We start from the raw sequence: 13,986 nt of genomic DNA, 5'->3' as shown, positions 1-13,986 counted from the left end.
CAGAAGTGACCTAAAGATGAGGAAAGGCATGCAATACAGCAGCAAAGGTTTACTGAGACTCCAGGTCTTTTCAGAACTCCAAATTTTAGCCCAATAACAGCTGTCACAGTACTGTCCGTACTTAAGTTTCGCTGCTGCAGACCTTTGAACTTCATGTTGGTTACAAAATTTGCTGTTTTGAACAGGGCATGAAGATGGGTTTGAAACAGCAGTTGGTGACAGCAGTGTCTGCCTGTTTTCATTGCTAATTTGGGCAACTATCTGAAAGGTTATCTGCTTGCATACCTTAGGGCATTGCAAAAGCCATGATGGGTGTCCTGAAGTTCCAGTGTACCTACATTTTATAATATACATTAGACAAAATTTAAAAAGCCTGGGGGAACTTTCAGAACCTTTGTAACCCAAAAGATTTTCCAATATACATATTCTCAGTCTGTGCAAAGCAGGTAGTGCACGGTTTTGGTTTCCTTTGATTGTAAAATATTTTCTTTACAAGACTTCTTAAGGCATCAGTCACCAGACGACTAATGCTTTAGTCTAGCAATTAGAGTTTAAATCCCACTAATTTTAGGTTTCCCTAACCTCAGCCTGCCCTAATTCAGGAAAAGGAGACTGGCCTATGTTGAAACATTAGCAGGATCCAGGGAAACCAGAGAATAACTTTAAATATTTTGTACAAATATTCCCTAGTCTATACTCTGGCCCCAACAACTGGATTCATAATTCTAAGATTATTTAAACATGAACATCAAGCTCTCGAAAGAGCTGTGTTGAAAGAAATCTGACTTTCTTGTGCACAGAATGCCTTGACTTCAAAACTGGCTGTGGTTAACACAAACATTAGCTTAGCATGCCATTTGCTTGCTCTGTTCTCAAAGAGAGAGTGATATACAGTCTTCATATTGTGTCTTAAATTTTATGGACTACATACCACACTTAGTTGTGTTGCATGTTGTGAAGTCTCAAAGAAGAAGTCTTAAGGAGGAAAACCGAAGCATTCACTCTTCTCAGACAATCCAGGAGTTAGTCTACGCACAGCAATTCCACCAATACATTTATTCTGAAATCAATCTTGATTGAACTGGTGTCATCTCTCTGTGAAATCCAGAAGAGAAAATCTAGCAATTACAAATTTAACACCATTAATTCTGAACCTGCAGTTGAATTTTCTGCCTGTTTACTGAAGGTGGAACAATTCTGTGCTGAGAGTGACTGCAATAATAAAGAAACTATTCATAAAGAGAAAGAACCATAGGACATAAAGTCACATAATTTTCGTATTTCCTTATCCTGTGGATTGCTCAAGTCACAGTGACCCCTCCAGCCTATACAACTCCCCTCTTACCCTCCCTCTGCTCTGCCAGCCTGGCCGCTGTCTACTTATCACTTGAAACTGAGGCTGATTTCAAACACTCTCAAGCCTGACTGGTAAAACACATGCTTTTCTCTGATGTGTCATTTACAATGTTCATTTAGTGGGATTTAAATGGAGCCTTGCTCTTACAGCTTGAAGGAAAATAAAAGTACAGGAAGAGTCTCTTGTTTTGGCACTGGGCTGCGTGTTGCATAGTGATGCATACATGGATAAAAAAAAATATCTACTACCAGAAAAATTTTCAAGGTTTTTCTATTAAAAACACTCATTGCTATGTGGCACTCTATAAACAGGGTAGAGTAAGGGGCAGTAAGAGCTGTTCAGGTCAGGGAAGAAAAACGCATTTAACATTCATGCCATCCAACATAGGGTTTTAATATATAAACACATATAAACATACGTAGAGAAGAGATCATTACATTTCAGGCAAGAAGGAAGTGTCAGTGCATTCAAATTTATAGCACTAACAATCAGCTCAAACAGCAACCACCACAGAGTTCTTCCTTGGATGATTCTGACTTTGCGTAATCATGCTGTGCTTATAACGCACTCTGTGAATTAAGCGACTCAGAATGCCAGCTGCGGAAACTTTCCGATGCGGTCAGTAATCCTAAAGGGCTACAGCGAGCAACGTGACTTCGGCTAAGATCACTTCCATATCATCGGTCTGTAAACTCCGCATGCTTTGCAAGATTAAAACATGATTCTGTGCTCCCAGAGGCAAGCGAGGAAGTTTGTGCCACTGCCTAGCAAAGGTGAGAGCTGAGCTCACCTCCTTTCCCTCTGTTGTCGCTTCCTTTCCTAGGACTGCTCTGAAGCAGGCTAGACGACCCCTGCGTGACAGGTAAGCCTCTAAACAAGATACGCTGGCACCAAACTGGCAGCCCGAGAATTTCAGCAAATCTTCAGGTTTTGACAGGAGTTGGATTAGTTTTTAATTCAGATTACATTGCAAATACCTTCCTGTGGGATAACTGGCTAATTGCAAGGATAGATGAAAACCACAGGACCTCTGGGGTAATTAAAACTCTCGAGAAAGCAGTACTTACTCTTAGGGAAATTATCTTGTTGTTGACCCTGGATGTAAACCACAGGTCCTCCTATTCCTCCTTCAACAGGGCAGTAAATAGGTTGGCAAACATGAAAAGAGCCAAACACTTTAATACCATTACAGAAAGCTCTGCTAGACATCCCGCTGTTCAGGGTCCAAAGTGTCACTTTTGTTACTGAATTCTTGTTCTGTACTGACCTTTTAGACTACAGCTGCAGTTGTGGTGGTACAACACGTTTTCCAGTAATTTGTTCTACCTCAAGCAAGTTGCAGATTATCAATATAAAGTCAGCGTGGTTTAATTTAAAGTATTCTTTTGAGATAGCCTTTGCACTAGCTGAGCGCTATGAACCACTCATTGCTGGTTTAACTATGCTTATTTTAGCTGAGTTCAACTGAATTAAGAAAGGTTCAAACTAAATCAGAACAAGCCATTCTAGAACGGAGAGAAATAATACTGGGCCCATATAAGGATTTGCATCAATTCAACTAATCCAACATAGAAAAAATCTAAGAATATTTTAGTTGTCAAGCAGATTGAGAAAAAGTATTTTTGATACATTTTAGACAAAAGCTTTTGGGGATTACTTTCTGCTAATGTATCAGTGGATTATTTCTAAATGCTGAAAGTATCAGAGCTACCTTTTATGAGAATGGGCCAAAATTGAAAGAACAGATCTGAACTCTCGAATTTGTGGGTTGGAATGTAATTCTCACACCTATTTATCCAGCCTTGCCAGACTTATTACCACTACTTGAGCCCTAGGAGTGAACCTACTTTTACAGCTTTGTTTCCTGATCAGATGCAAAATTGCAATACTTGTATTTTATGGTTTGGGACTAGGCAGAGCCAAAACCTTGTAGAGCACCATTCCACTCAAGACCAAGTTTTCTCATCAAGATCACCTAATATCCCAGGTCTTCCATGTGGAACTTTATTTTGTTGAAGACACTTGTGGGATTTAAACATGATGTAAGTGAAGCACAGCTTAATGCAGAGCCAACACCAGAATCTTCAAACTCTGTCTCTGCCTATTCCTCCCAGTAGCTGCAACTAGTCTGGAAAACCAGTTGATCTAGTGCCAATCGCTCAGGCAAACAAGCGGTGTTAGCAGTATTTGGTTTCTGAGCTTTTTTTTTTTAAGCAAGCTATTCATCCCACATACCTTCTAGAAGTTAATTTTTAAGTCCACCAATTTTTTTTTCCAAACTATATGCACACAGACAAAAATAATCTTTACACTCTTAAAAACATGGAAATTACAGCATGTAGGACTTTAAACTGAGTCTGCTTGAAAGACATTTGGGAAAAGAGAATACACATTCACTATGAATAAAAGCGAGTTGTTAACCAATACAAACAAATGTAACCTAATCTATTTTTCTTTTCAAGAACAGCGGTGTCCTATTGAACACCTTTGCCTCCTATTATACAGTTCTGCCGTAGGAATAAAATCAACTGTCTGCAACAGTTTTAGTTCGTTGTATGGTTAATACCAATAATGTACTCAAAATTGATGTTTAACAGAGTGAACTGATTTGTTAGAGTGTTAACAGCCACAGACTTTAACTAATAAACAGATCATTAACTGCTGGTAATAAACAACTTGCCAGGATCATTTATTATTTAAGAACATACTTTGTCTTAAGAAAAGATGGCCCTGCTTAGGTCTATGTATGACACCTTTCTGGCTGTCATTCAAAGTGGGAGGCACAGACGAAGCTACAGAGAAACTATTCTGCACACACTGCATCAAAATTCATTAAAAAATACTGGGTTTCATCAGAAAGTAATCACAAGAAAAATATTAACTCCTTCCACTATTTGATAACATACTCAGAATTTTTACAAAGCTCTTGTTTTTAATACTACCTCCAGTTGTAATACGAGGAATCTAATTTCCAGTTCTGATTAAATATTGCAACTTCTTCATCATTCTTACCATATGGGATGCCACTGCAGCAAGCATTTCCTTCTGGAAGTAGTTCTGTATGGGAGATACTGTTTGTATGCAAAGAGGTTTTGTAATGGAGGAGAAAGCAAGTTGAAGAGAAAAGCCATGCAAATTTTATTATAGGAGAAAAAGGAAAAGGTAGCTTGAAATTGTTTCTTCTCAAGAAAAAGAAAAAAAAAGAAATACAGATTTCTCCTTTGAGAAACTAAAGTGCAGAAAGAAGCTAAAAAGTTGCAAATACATTATCTAGTTACTCTAGATGATGACTGGAGATTTGAAAGGAACAGAAGAAAGCCCTTGTCTCCCGATGGTCTCTAAGCCATTCCATGTGTAATAAAACAAACTCACATAATAAGATAGACTTTGCATGTTGGACTGTTCTAATTTTGTCAATATTTGAAGTTCAACAGGATGGTGCCACTCTAGTTTCCTTTTGGTCCTCACTCATGAAAGGAGTGATGTGGCACCATACCAGTCTGATTGAAAAGCAGAGACACTTAAGACTTATTGTTACAGTAAATTTAAGCTACCAAAGCAACCGGATGAAGATGCCCTAACCTTTTCCCTGCATTACTTCAACAACCTTGTTACTCAGTGCCATAAATATGCAACCATATGTTCTGAATAAGAGTGACAGATAAGAGCCGCTCAATGACAGTTTGCTGATACCCAGATTTTAGATTAAGAATCATATAATTTCTTTTCTAGTATCTCCTTAGAGGCATCAGCAAAAATTGTGAGATTATTTTGCTAGGTGCTGTGCAAATAAACTGCACAAATACCCCAAAGAAGTTACAGGCTGCCTGCAAACACAGTCTCAAGGCTGGAGTGGCAACACTTACAATTAACTCTCAATTCCTGCTGAGATGTACCTATAACACTTCAATCACAGACAGTTGAAGGATGCCTTCTTTATGCCAGATCCTTTACAAGTGAAGAAATGTTTAAGAAAAAAATTTAGCTGTGTTTTTTTACAACCTTGTGCAAGCCAGGGAGAAAGCATTTTAATATCATCATAAAATAATTCTGACCTTAAACTAATATCACAAATTGGCTATTACTTGCAGTAAGAAACAAAACCTGTATTTGCATGCTGGTTGGAAAAATGCTTCCATTTAATTGCTTGTGGAAGAAGCACTTTATTTATAGACATACTGTGCAGGAGGAAATTTGGCTCTCCTACCATATAATAAGATGCATGGCTCTCTGCCAGGACGCTGGCTATCCCAGGACATTTGGTGTTCCATATACCAAGAATGTGGAACTGCGCTGCCTATAAACAGAGGAGGCTTTTTTTCCAAGGATACTTTAAGACATGCTTTTTCTTGCATGCAAAAGTGAAAAATTAATGCAACAGTTATGTAGTTGCAAGAGAAGGAACTTTCTTTAGTATCTTTATCACCAGTTGCTTTAATTAGCCAATGAGTAGCTAAAACAAATTACTTGCCACTCTTCCTTTTCCCATTTATGAAAGGTGCTGGAAAAAACTCCCATCTTTTATGGGTTTTGAATAGAATTCTTAAAAATCAGGGTGTTACACATATTTCCACTCAGCAGGATGATTCACTTAAATAAGGACTGCAAGACTGGGATTTACTAATCTGTCAGAGGCAGTGTAACCAATTAATTAATCTGTTTATTTAGGTAGGAGTTTTTTGCACTTTATTATCTTCAGTCTCTTTGACCACAGGGCCATGGGAGGGGGAGCAGAGACGGATTTTTGAAGGGGAGCCATAATTAGCTCAATTCTTGGATTGAGCTCAGGAATGTTGTTACTGCTAAATAGCTCCTTAAAAGGAATATTTATAAACTAGAGGCAAAGCTGTAATATTAGAAGAGAAGAAAACCCAAAACAAAATAAATTTAGATGCACAAGCCCTAGGTTAATGCCCTGACATGATGACATAATCCAACCCAAGGGACAGGGAATGAAGAAACGCGTTACTGACAGTAAATCAGCGCATTGCACACAGCCCTTTTGGAGCCCGTGGAAGGGATCGGGAGACCTCAGAGTTTGGATCCGCCCTGAAGGTGCCTTAAACAGTGCCTGGCTCTCGTGTGGGGGCCACACAGATCCCTCCCAGCACCCCATGTGCCCTCCCGGCTGCAGTCTGCTCTGCCCCAGAGCCACAGCACTATTAGGGTTTCACCTGGCCACCCCCTCTCCTCCCTCCTGCCCTGCCCCACAGCCACCCCCCGCCCCCCAGCTCCCCAAGAGGGATTTCTCCCCAAAGAGTGGAAATGAGAAGCATTTGCCCAGGAGTGGCCAGGCTGCTTTCTGCCTGGTCTTGCAGTCCTCTGGCAGGAGGCGATGGGGCTGAGGTCTACCTCGAGGCATCTTCAAGCTACCCTATCTGAGGATAAAAATGTATTTCACGTCGCGCCCACACGGCCATGCCCTACCGTGCGCTGGACCCAGCACCCTTTATTCAAAGCAGAGTTGATTTTTTTATCATATACAAACTAGAGGGCCCAAACCAGCTCCCATGGAAGTAATTTGGACTTAAATAGGGACAAGTTCAGGACCACAGCTACTTTCCAAGCAAAATAAATGATTAAGCTATGATGCAAAGGATTTGTGCCAGACCTCCACACAAGACTGAGTTTAATCATTGCAGATCAGGGTATTTGGGGACAACAACTATTTTGTAACTTCATAAAAAAAGTCAAATAAGTGAGCCACGGGTTGTCCAAAATTTAAAATTATTTTCCACATTTAAGAATTTTTCATAGACGAACTTTGTTTGCACTGTAATATCCCAAGGAAGCTTGTTAAATGGCTTTCCAAGGCTATATGATCTTTATTAAAAAATTACAGCACTGTCTCCTGGACACAAGGAGAAAAGGAATAATCTATTTTTCAGATCAAGTTCTTGAAGGCTTGCAGCAGTGGAAAATAAATCTTACAAATTCTCTCTCAATTTCCATTTAACGTTTCCTGTTCCAAACACCGAGACAGTTGTCTCCTAAAGGTGCTGCAGTGCATTCATAAATTGCAGCAATACTGTTTCCTTGACAAATCCATTTCAAATCCAATAAAAAACTTAATGGGATTAACTGCTTGGAAATTTAGTAAAAAAGTTTAGTTTAACAGAGCAAAACCCAGTATGTTAATATATTAAGAGCGCAAAACAAAGTAAGGGGAAATGGAAAGCAGAGAAATAGAGAAGCAATAGACATGGAGGTAGAATAGAAATAGCAGACAAATAGAGAAACAATTTTTGCACTGAGACGCAAGTGGCTGTGTAAGAATTTGATCCTGAAGTGTGCAAGCCATTCTCCATGCAGAGACTGCAAGCAGGACCTTGAAAGGGTCCCGGGGTGCCCCCTGTGAGGGAAAGCCAGGATGACCCGAGGCTCCATGGTTGAATCCCAGCACAGGAGAAAGCTTCCCCCTGGTCACACCAGACAACATTAAAAGGTTTTGTCTGCTGTCGCTGCAGGAGTTGGCCTGACCAGCACAAACAGAACCGTGCTGGCAGCCCGACACATGGCGCATCTTCATTGGCACCAGCGGCCAGCGGTGCTGGGACGCACCATCCCGTCTGTCAATGCCTTTGTATACAGGAGAGAGTGGGGATACAGAAATGCAGTATCTCTTTTCTGAAATGTATATACATACAGGCACGTGTATGTATGTGTGTATATATATGTATATATGAGAAAGTTTTCTCATACAGCTTTTCCCTTGACCATTTTACTTACTTAAGATGGAAAACTCATGGGGTAAGGAGGTAGAGGGGTGGCGGGAAGAGAAAGTCTGCTTCCTAACTGATGTTAGCAAAACCTAATGACCAGCACAACGAACACGGCGTTTCTGACTCGCCCCAAGGAACTATTGTAATAAATACAGTAGATAGGCCTTTGTGTGGGCTAGAGAAAATGATCAAAACCCTGTAGCCAGCTCTGTTTGGTTTGGCATTGCCTACACTACAACTCCAATTTTAAAAACAAGCTATAATTATATTGGTAGAAAAACCCTAGTAGAAAAGAAATACATTTTGTTTGGAGCCAGTTCTACTCAGATATTTGAATTTCTCATTTTCTAGCAAGAAATTGTTCTTAGACCTTTTTTTTATTTCAGTTCATCTGCTTTGCTTGCTTATTTCTTCAAGCAAATCACAAAAAAATTCAGAACTGCATGACTGGAATTTACCGCATAGTTGTAAAAACTTTATCTGATTCAGATACATAAGTATAAATAGAATGTGGTGGGATCATGAGCTGAGTTAAATATTGATTGGTAAAATATAAACATGTACGGATGAATAAATGTTGAAATAATAACACACTGCAGTAATTTATGAATTTTCCAATCAAAAGTTATTTCTGAACTATTTTTGTATTTGAAGACAAATAAGTTCCTGTATGTTTATAATTTGCAAGCTGTGAGCTTTTCTGTGTTTTGTTGGTTGCCGTTCATGCCGCATGACAAACCACCTTGGACACATCGTATTGGTTATTGAAGAACAGAAAATAAGTCCTGCAGGAAGAGCTAATTAGATTTTTTAGCATAATAATTTTTTTGTAAACCCTCTCATTAACACAAATGATCATAATCACTTTTCATAGAAAAGGAATTAAAACATTTCAGAATATCCTTCAAGTGAACCTATTGTATCCATCCCCTCTCCCCACCCATTCCTTTGCCATTCTTATGCAGCTCTGCACGTACACAACCAAAATTGAAACATTTTCCTATCGTGATGTATGACTTCAGAATTTTCCTATTTTGAAAGACAAGTGCTTCAAACACAGATTAGGTTCAAATTATCAAAATAATCTTATGCTATATTCTGCTAATATTTTTGTATGTTATATTCTTATATAGGGCATAAATCTATACTGACCATATTAATACTTTGTTCCCCTAGCTCACTTCTGTTTTTGTGGAGGCTTCCACCTTGTAAGTGAATAGTATAGGACTTACTTAAATCTGGAACAGCAAACATAAAGATCTAAAAATCTGTGTTTTGTATTTATAGTTATAACTATGTATGGTTTTATTTATATATAGTTCATATATTTAATTTTTTTTTTTTTTTTTTTTTTTAATCCATGAACTTTATAGGTGATCTGTCAGCCTCAAACACTCGGAAGTTCTGGGTCAGACCCAAAGACAGTTAAGTTTAACTTAAAAACTGGAATTTTAAAAATTTTTGGCCTTTACATTTGCCTTCTTATTTTTAAGTCAAGTCTTTAGGGCTCAGACTTGCATGTTTTTCTCTGCAACCACAAGAGCTAAAAGCATTACTTTTCAATGAAAGCTGAGAATCACAGGTAATAAGATGTCTCCAGGAGTTGGCATTTTAAGGAAAAACACCAAATGTCATGAGACTTGTAATAAAATCATGAGTGTTGGAAGCACTCTTATAGTCTTGCTTTCAGAATACAATGATTCTTGTAAAACACAAAATAGTGCATGCTAAACCAATTTTTTCATATTAGTACCTCTACATTTGGTACTTACACTGGTAGGCTGAGGGTCATATGGCTGTCTTTTTTGTACCACAGCAATTTACTGGGCCATGACAACAAACTTCAGTTGCTGAAAACTAAATATAGATCAAAGATGGAGGTAGGGAAACAGACTATTTTTCTTAAATATGATTCTTGTTCCTTCTTACTATGGATTCAGTCTGACTTTTCATCTTGAAGCCTTACCTTATGTGACCCTTTTATGGTAGGGACCTCAGAACTTCTTCTAAATGGAGAAAAGTTCTTTCTGGGTGGCAGTATTTTCCCAGAAAGGGAAAAAGGTGCAAGCATCAAGTCAGGAAAGTGAAGGAAAAGACATCACACATTTGGAGCTCTACAGGCAATAAATTTATTGTCAATAGTCAGGTTCAAATAGCATCATCTGGGGAAAAATTCCCAACAGAACCACAGTGTGGATGAGAAAATAATTTTGATCACTTGCGTTCTGACATTTTTATGAATTTAATTTAAGGTGGCAAGAAGAGACCTAGTAAAAATGGCTGAATGCCTACCAAAGGGAAAAAAAACAAATAACCTGAAAGAAAATGAAACACTTTTTTCAGAAGAAAGGCTTTCATGGCTGTTGACATGTTTTTAGGTTCCAAGCTAAAAGTATTTGTAGCAACGTTTCAGTAGCGGGACAATAAGAAAAAATAGCCAGAGAAACATTTCAAATAGCCTGACCTGAATTACTTTTAAATGAACGGTGACTTTGTAGTCAAAACTGAGAACTGAACAAAGTAATCGGGGCTCTCAGTTTGATAAACTTCTTTTTTTGACTTTCGGCAAGTCAAGTGATTTATTATTTACCATTTTTTAAAGCCCACATTTGCAAACAGAGGTAGCACACTTCTGTGTAGAGAAGAGATCTGATGCTTTCAGAAGTGCACCCAGTTTTCTTTTCTAGCATTGCCTTTATGTCCTCAGAGGAAGCTGTACTTCGAAAAAAAAAATCTTGTATTTCCCTGTCCTTCCTTTTTCTCCCCTCCCCCATTATAGATATTTCATGGGATGTTGCAGGAAAGAAGAGATCCTAAGTAAGTGGTGTATTTGAGATAAGGGGCACTCTTTGAGCAACAGATGATAACCACATACCGGGCTGTGTTAGCGAGTGCTGTGTGCAAGTCAATGGGTGTGATTATTCCTCTCCCTTAGGCACGAGTGTGGTCCCTCAGAGAGTGCTGTGTCCAATCTGATGCTCCTCAGTAGAAGCAGAACATTTGAACTCGTCCGACAGAGGGCCACCAAGATGGTTAGGGAGCTGGAGCACATGATGTACAAGGAGAGCTTAAAGAAATGGATTTATTCAACCTGGAGAAAGGAAGGCTAAGAGGAGATCTAATTGCTTTCTTCAGCTTTATAATGGGTGGTTATAAAGGAGACAGAGCCAGACTCTTCTCGGAGGTGCACAGAAAAGGCCAAAAGGCAACAAACAGAAGTTGCAACGAGAAATTTCAGTTAGATATAAGAAAAAAGTCCTCACAAAACACTGAACCATATTGCCTGGAGAGATTGTGGCATCTGCATACCCGGAGATATTCAAAACTATACAAAGAACTGAGCAACAAAATTGGCCGTGCTTTGAGTGGGGAGTTAGATCAGATGTGATTATGATTAAGAAAGTGCCCTTTTCACCCCCAGGATAGAGGTTTGTGGGGTTTATGGCTTGTTGAGGTTTTTGTCTTTTAATTCTATGCCATTAGAACAGTCTAATTTCCACATTTTTTTCTCCTTTGGGAGCATCATGATGGTAGTTAGGTGTTACTACTGAATTTAATGCGCTGCCTTCACTGCAGTCCAGAGTGTGATGGTGGTTTCTACAGATATACATAACCAAGCTTCAATCTACTGTACTCAAGACCTGATAGCAGATTACTTGCAACAGCACAGAGCTCTTGACCTCATTCCTCAAATATTTGGTGTCATTTATGATGCTAGACTTTGCAAATGGATTGTTTTGCATGCTACCAAGACTATGCATAGTAGCTAAGCTGTATGTTTTGGGTACGTTTACATGAGTTGTAATCACACCTTTGACTGAAAGGTGCTAACAAAATTGTTATGGCACTAACCTGAATAAAGATCGCCCACGTAGAGTGCCTAGCAAATGGAATCCCTGCGTCTTTGACCAGAAGCAGGTCTTTGGCACCAGGAACAAACACATAAATGCTATTGTTATAAAGCACTGGCAGTGCAGCATCTTTCTGTGTAGCCTTCAGTTTTGCTTGCTGATTGTAGCGGTAATACATGCTGGGTAGTTACCCAGCAGTTGCCGTCATGACACTCTGCTGTCCTGCCTTCTCTGAGATATCAAAAGGTATCAGAGGTATCTTCTCAGGAGCCTTGGGAAGCCCAGGAGCTGTGGGCAAAGACTCAATAACCACTGAGAAATAAATGATGTGCCGTTCCCAGTTAAGTTCTTGACATGGCCATCAGGAAGAATGTCTTTAAAAAATCAGGAAAAAAAACCAAAGAAAAAGAAACAAAAGCACCTGAAGAACTTGAGATGCACTCACTAAGCAGCTGAGATTATTTCAGGAAGGTGGTGGGGATTGCTCTGGACTAGTCAGCCTAGCAAATTGTTATTTTTATTGCTGAAATAATATACACCCTCTAGATATGCCAGTCCTTGGGTTTCCACTGGATGGAGCACTGGATTTGCATCTTGACAACTGCAGCAAGTGAGGTCTGAGCTGCTTTTGAGATCCTGGGTAAGCAATCAAATGCATCACTTTTGTACTAGGACATTGACCTTCCTGTGCCTTTTGCAGTGACTGCTCTTGTGTGAGGCACCACCCCATAAAAGATGACAGCACTGCTCTCAGTGCAACACGATGATGTGCAACTCCCCAGCTAGAAACAGAGGGTCTTGTCATCCAGCTGAACAAGCGCCCATGGCATGCTGTTGGGTCAGTCACATATATCTAAATCCAGTACTGTATGTAATTGCAAACAGGATTCCCGTGTACCAGTTTTGTGCATGCAAACAGCCGTTAGAAATCTTGAGCTATTGCAGACATGGGTTCAAAAAATTGTCAGACAAACCAACTAAAATTGTCTGCTGTACAGGAACTATTAGCATCACGAGATGCTGTTAAAGCCCTACGTGAGCTGATGCTAGATCTAGGAGGGAAGCCTGGCTCTGTGGAAGACCACAGTCCAGCTAGCATAATTCCACACCAGTCTTATTAAAAGTGACTGTGAATTCTTTTTTTTTCAGTTGGGGGCCACTTTGGGGGCAAGGACTTGCAGTGCATTGCAACTGTATGAGGCACCCAACTGTGGTTAGTACACCAAGTTTCTCTAAGTTGTAGACAAAACCTGAGTTATTGTTGATCAGATTGGATTTTGTCTGTTTTTCTGACTAGCTGTCCAGAATTGCCAAAGTGAATGAATAGCCAGCCATTTTCTCAAGTGAATAAGTCAAAGCAGATTCTAAGATGCTCCACTTTAGAAATTACTATGATCACTGGATATAAAAAACACTTTCTTTGGTAAATAGTGGCTTTTCTTAAAGGCATAATTCTGAGTATCATTTTACTCTTGGTGATGATTAAATTTTCAGATTTCGACACCTTAACAATTGACCTTGATCAAGGTTTTGAATTGCCTATCACATGGAAAGAGCTTTAGACACCAAGCAATTATTTAGTGATAGCCATCAGGATAAATAATCACTGAAAGAAAAATAGAATGAGTGCACATCTCAAATAGCAAGTGCAAAAAATATAATCAAAGTCAAAACTTAATTTGCATGTGTCCACGACTCTGCACTATAACTTTTTCCTCCTCAATTTCCATGTATTGGAACATACCAAAGGTAGAATCTAAGACTTCAAAATAAAATTACATCTTTTCAGTAGCTACCATGAAAAGATGAGGAACTGAAATCTCATGTCAAATCAAATTAAAGCATATTATGGGGCAAATTCTGTTTGCATTTTGCACATTTTAATACCTTGACTATTTACGAGCTAAAGAGACAACATTTGACTTAGATACATCTACTTCTGGAATCAAAGAAAAAGCACAATGGACTTGCTTCATTTCACAAGCAACTGTGGCATATTCAATTAGAACCAAGATACTTGTTAAATTTGTTACATTAGAAGAGTGCTTATTACAAA

This window comes from Haliaeetus albicilla, chromosome 5 (assembly GCF_947461875.1).
Source record: "Haliaeetus albicilla chromosome 5, bHalAlb1.1, whole genome shotgun sequence".
NCBI classification, from domain to species: domain Eukaryota; kingdom Metazoa; phylum Chordata; class Aves; order Accipitriformes; family Accipitridae; genus Haliaeetus; species Haliaeetus albicilla.
The sequence above is the reverse complement of the archived record's forward strand: the minus strand, read 5'-3'. Positions refer to the sequence as shown.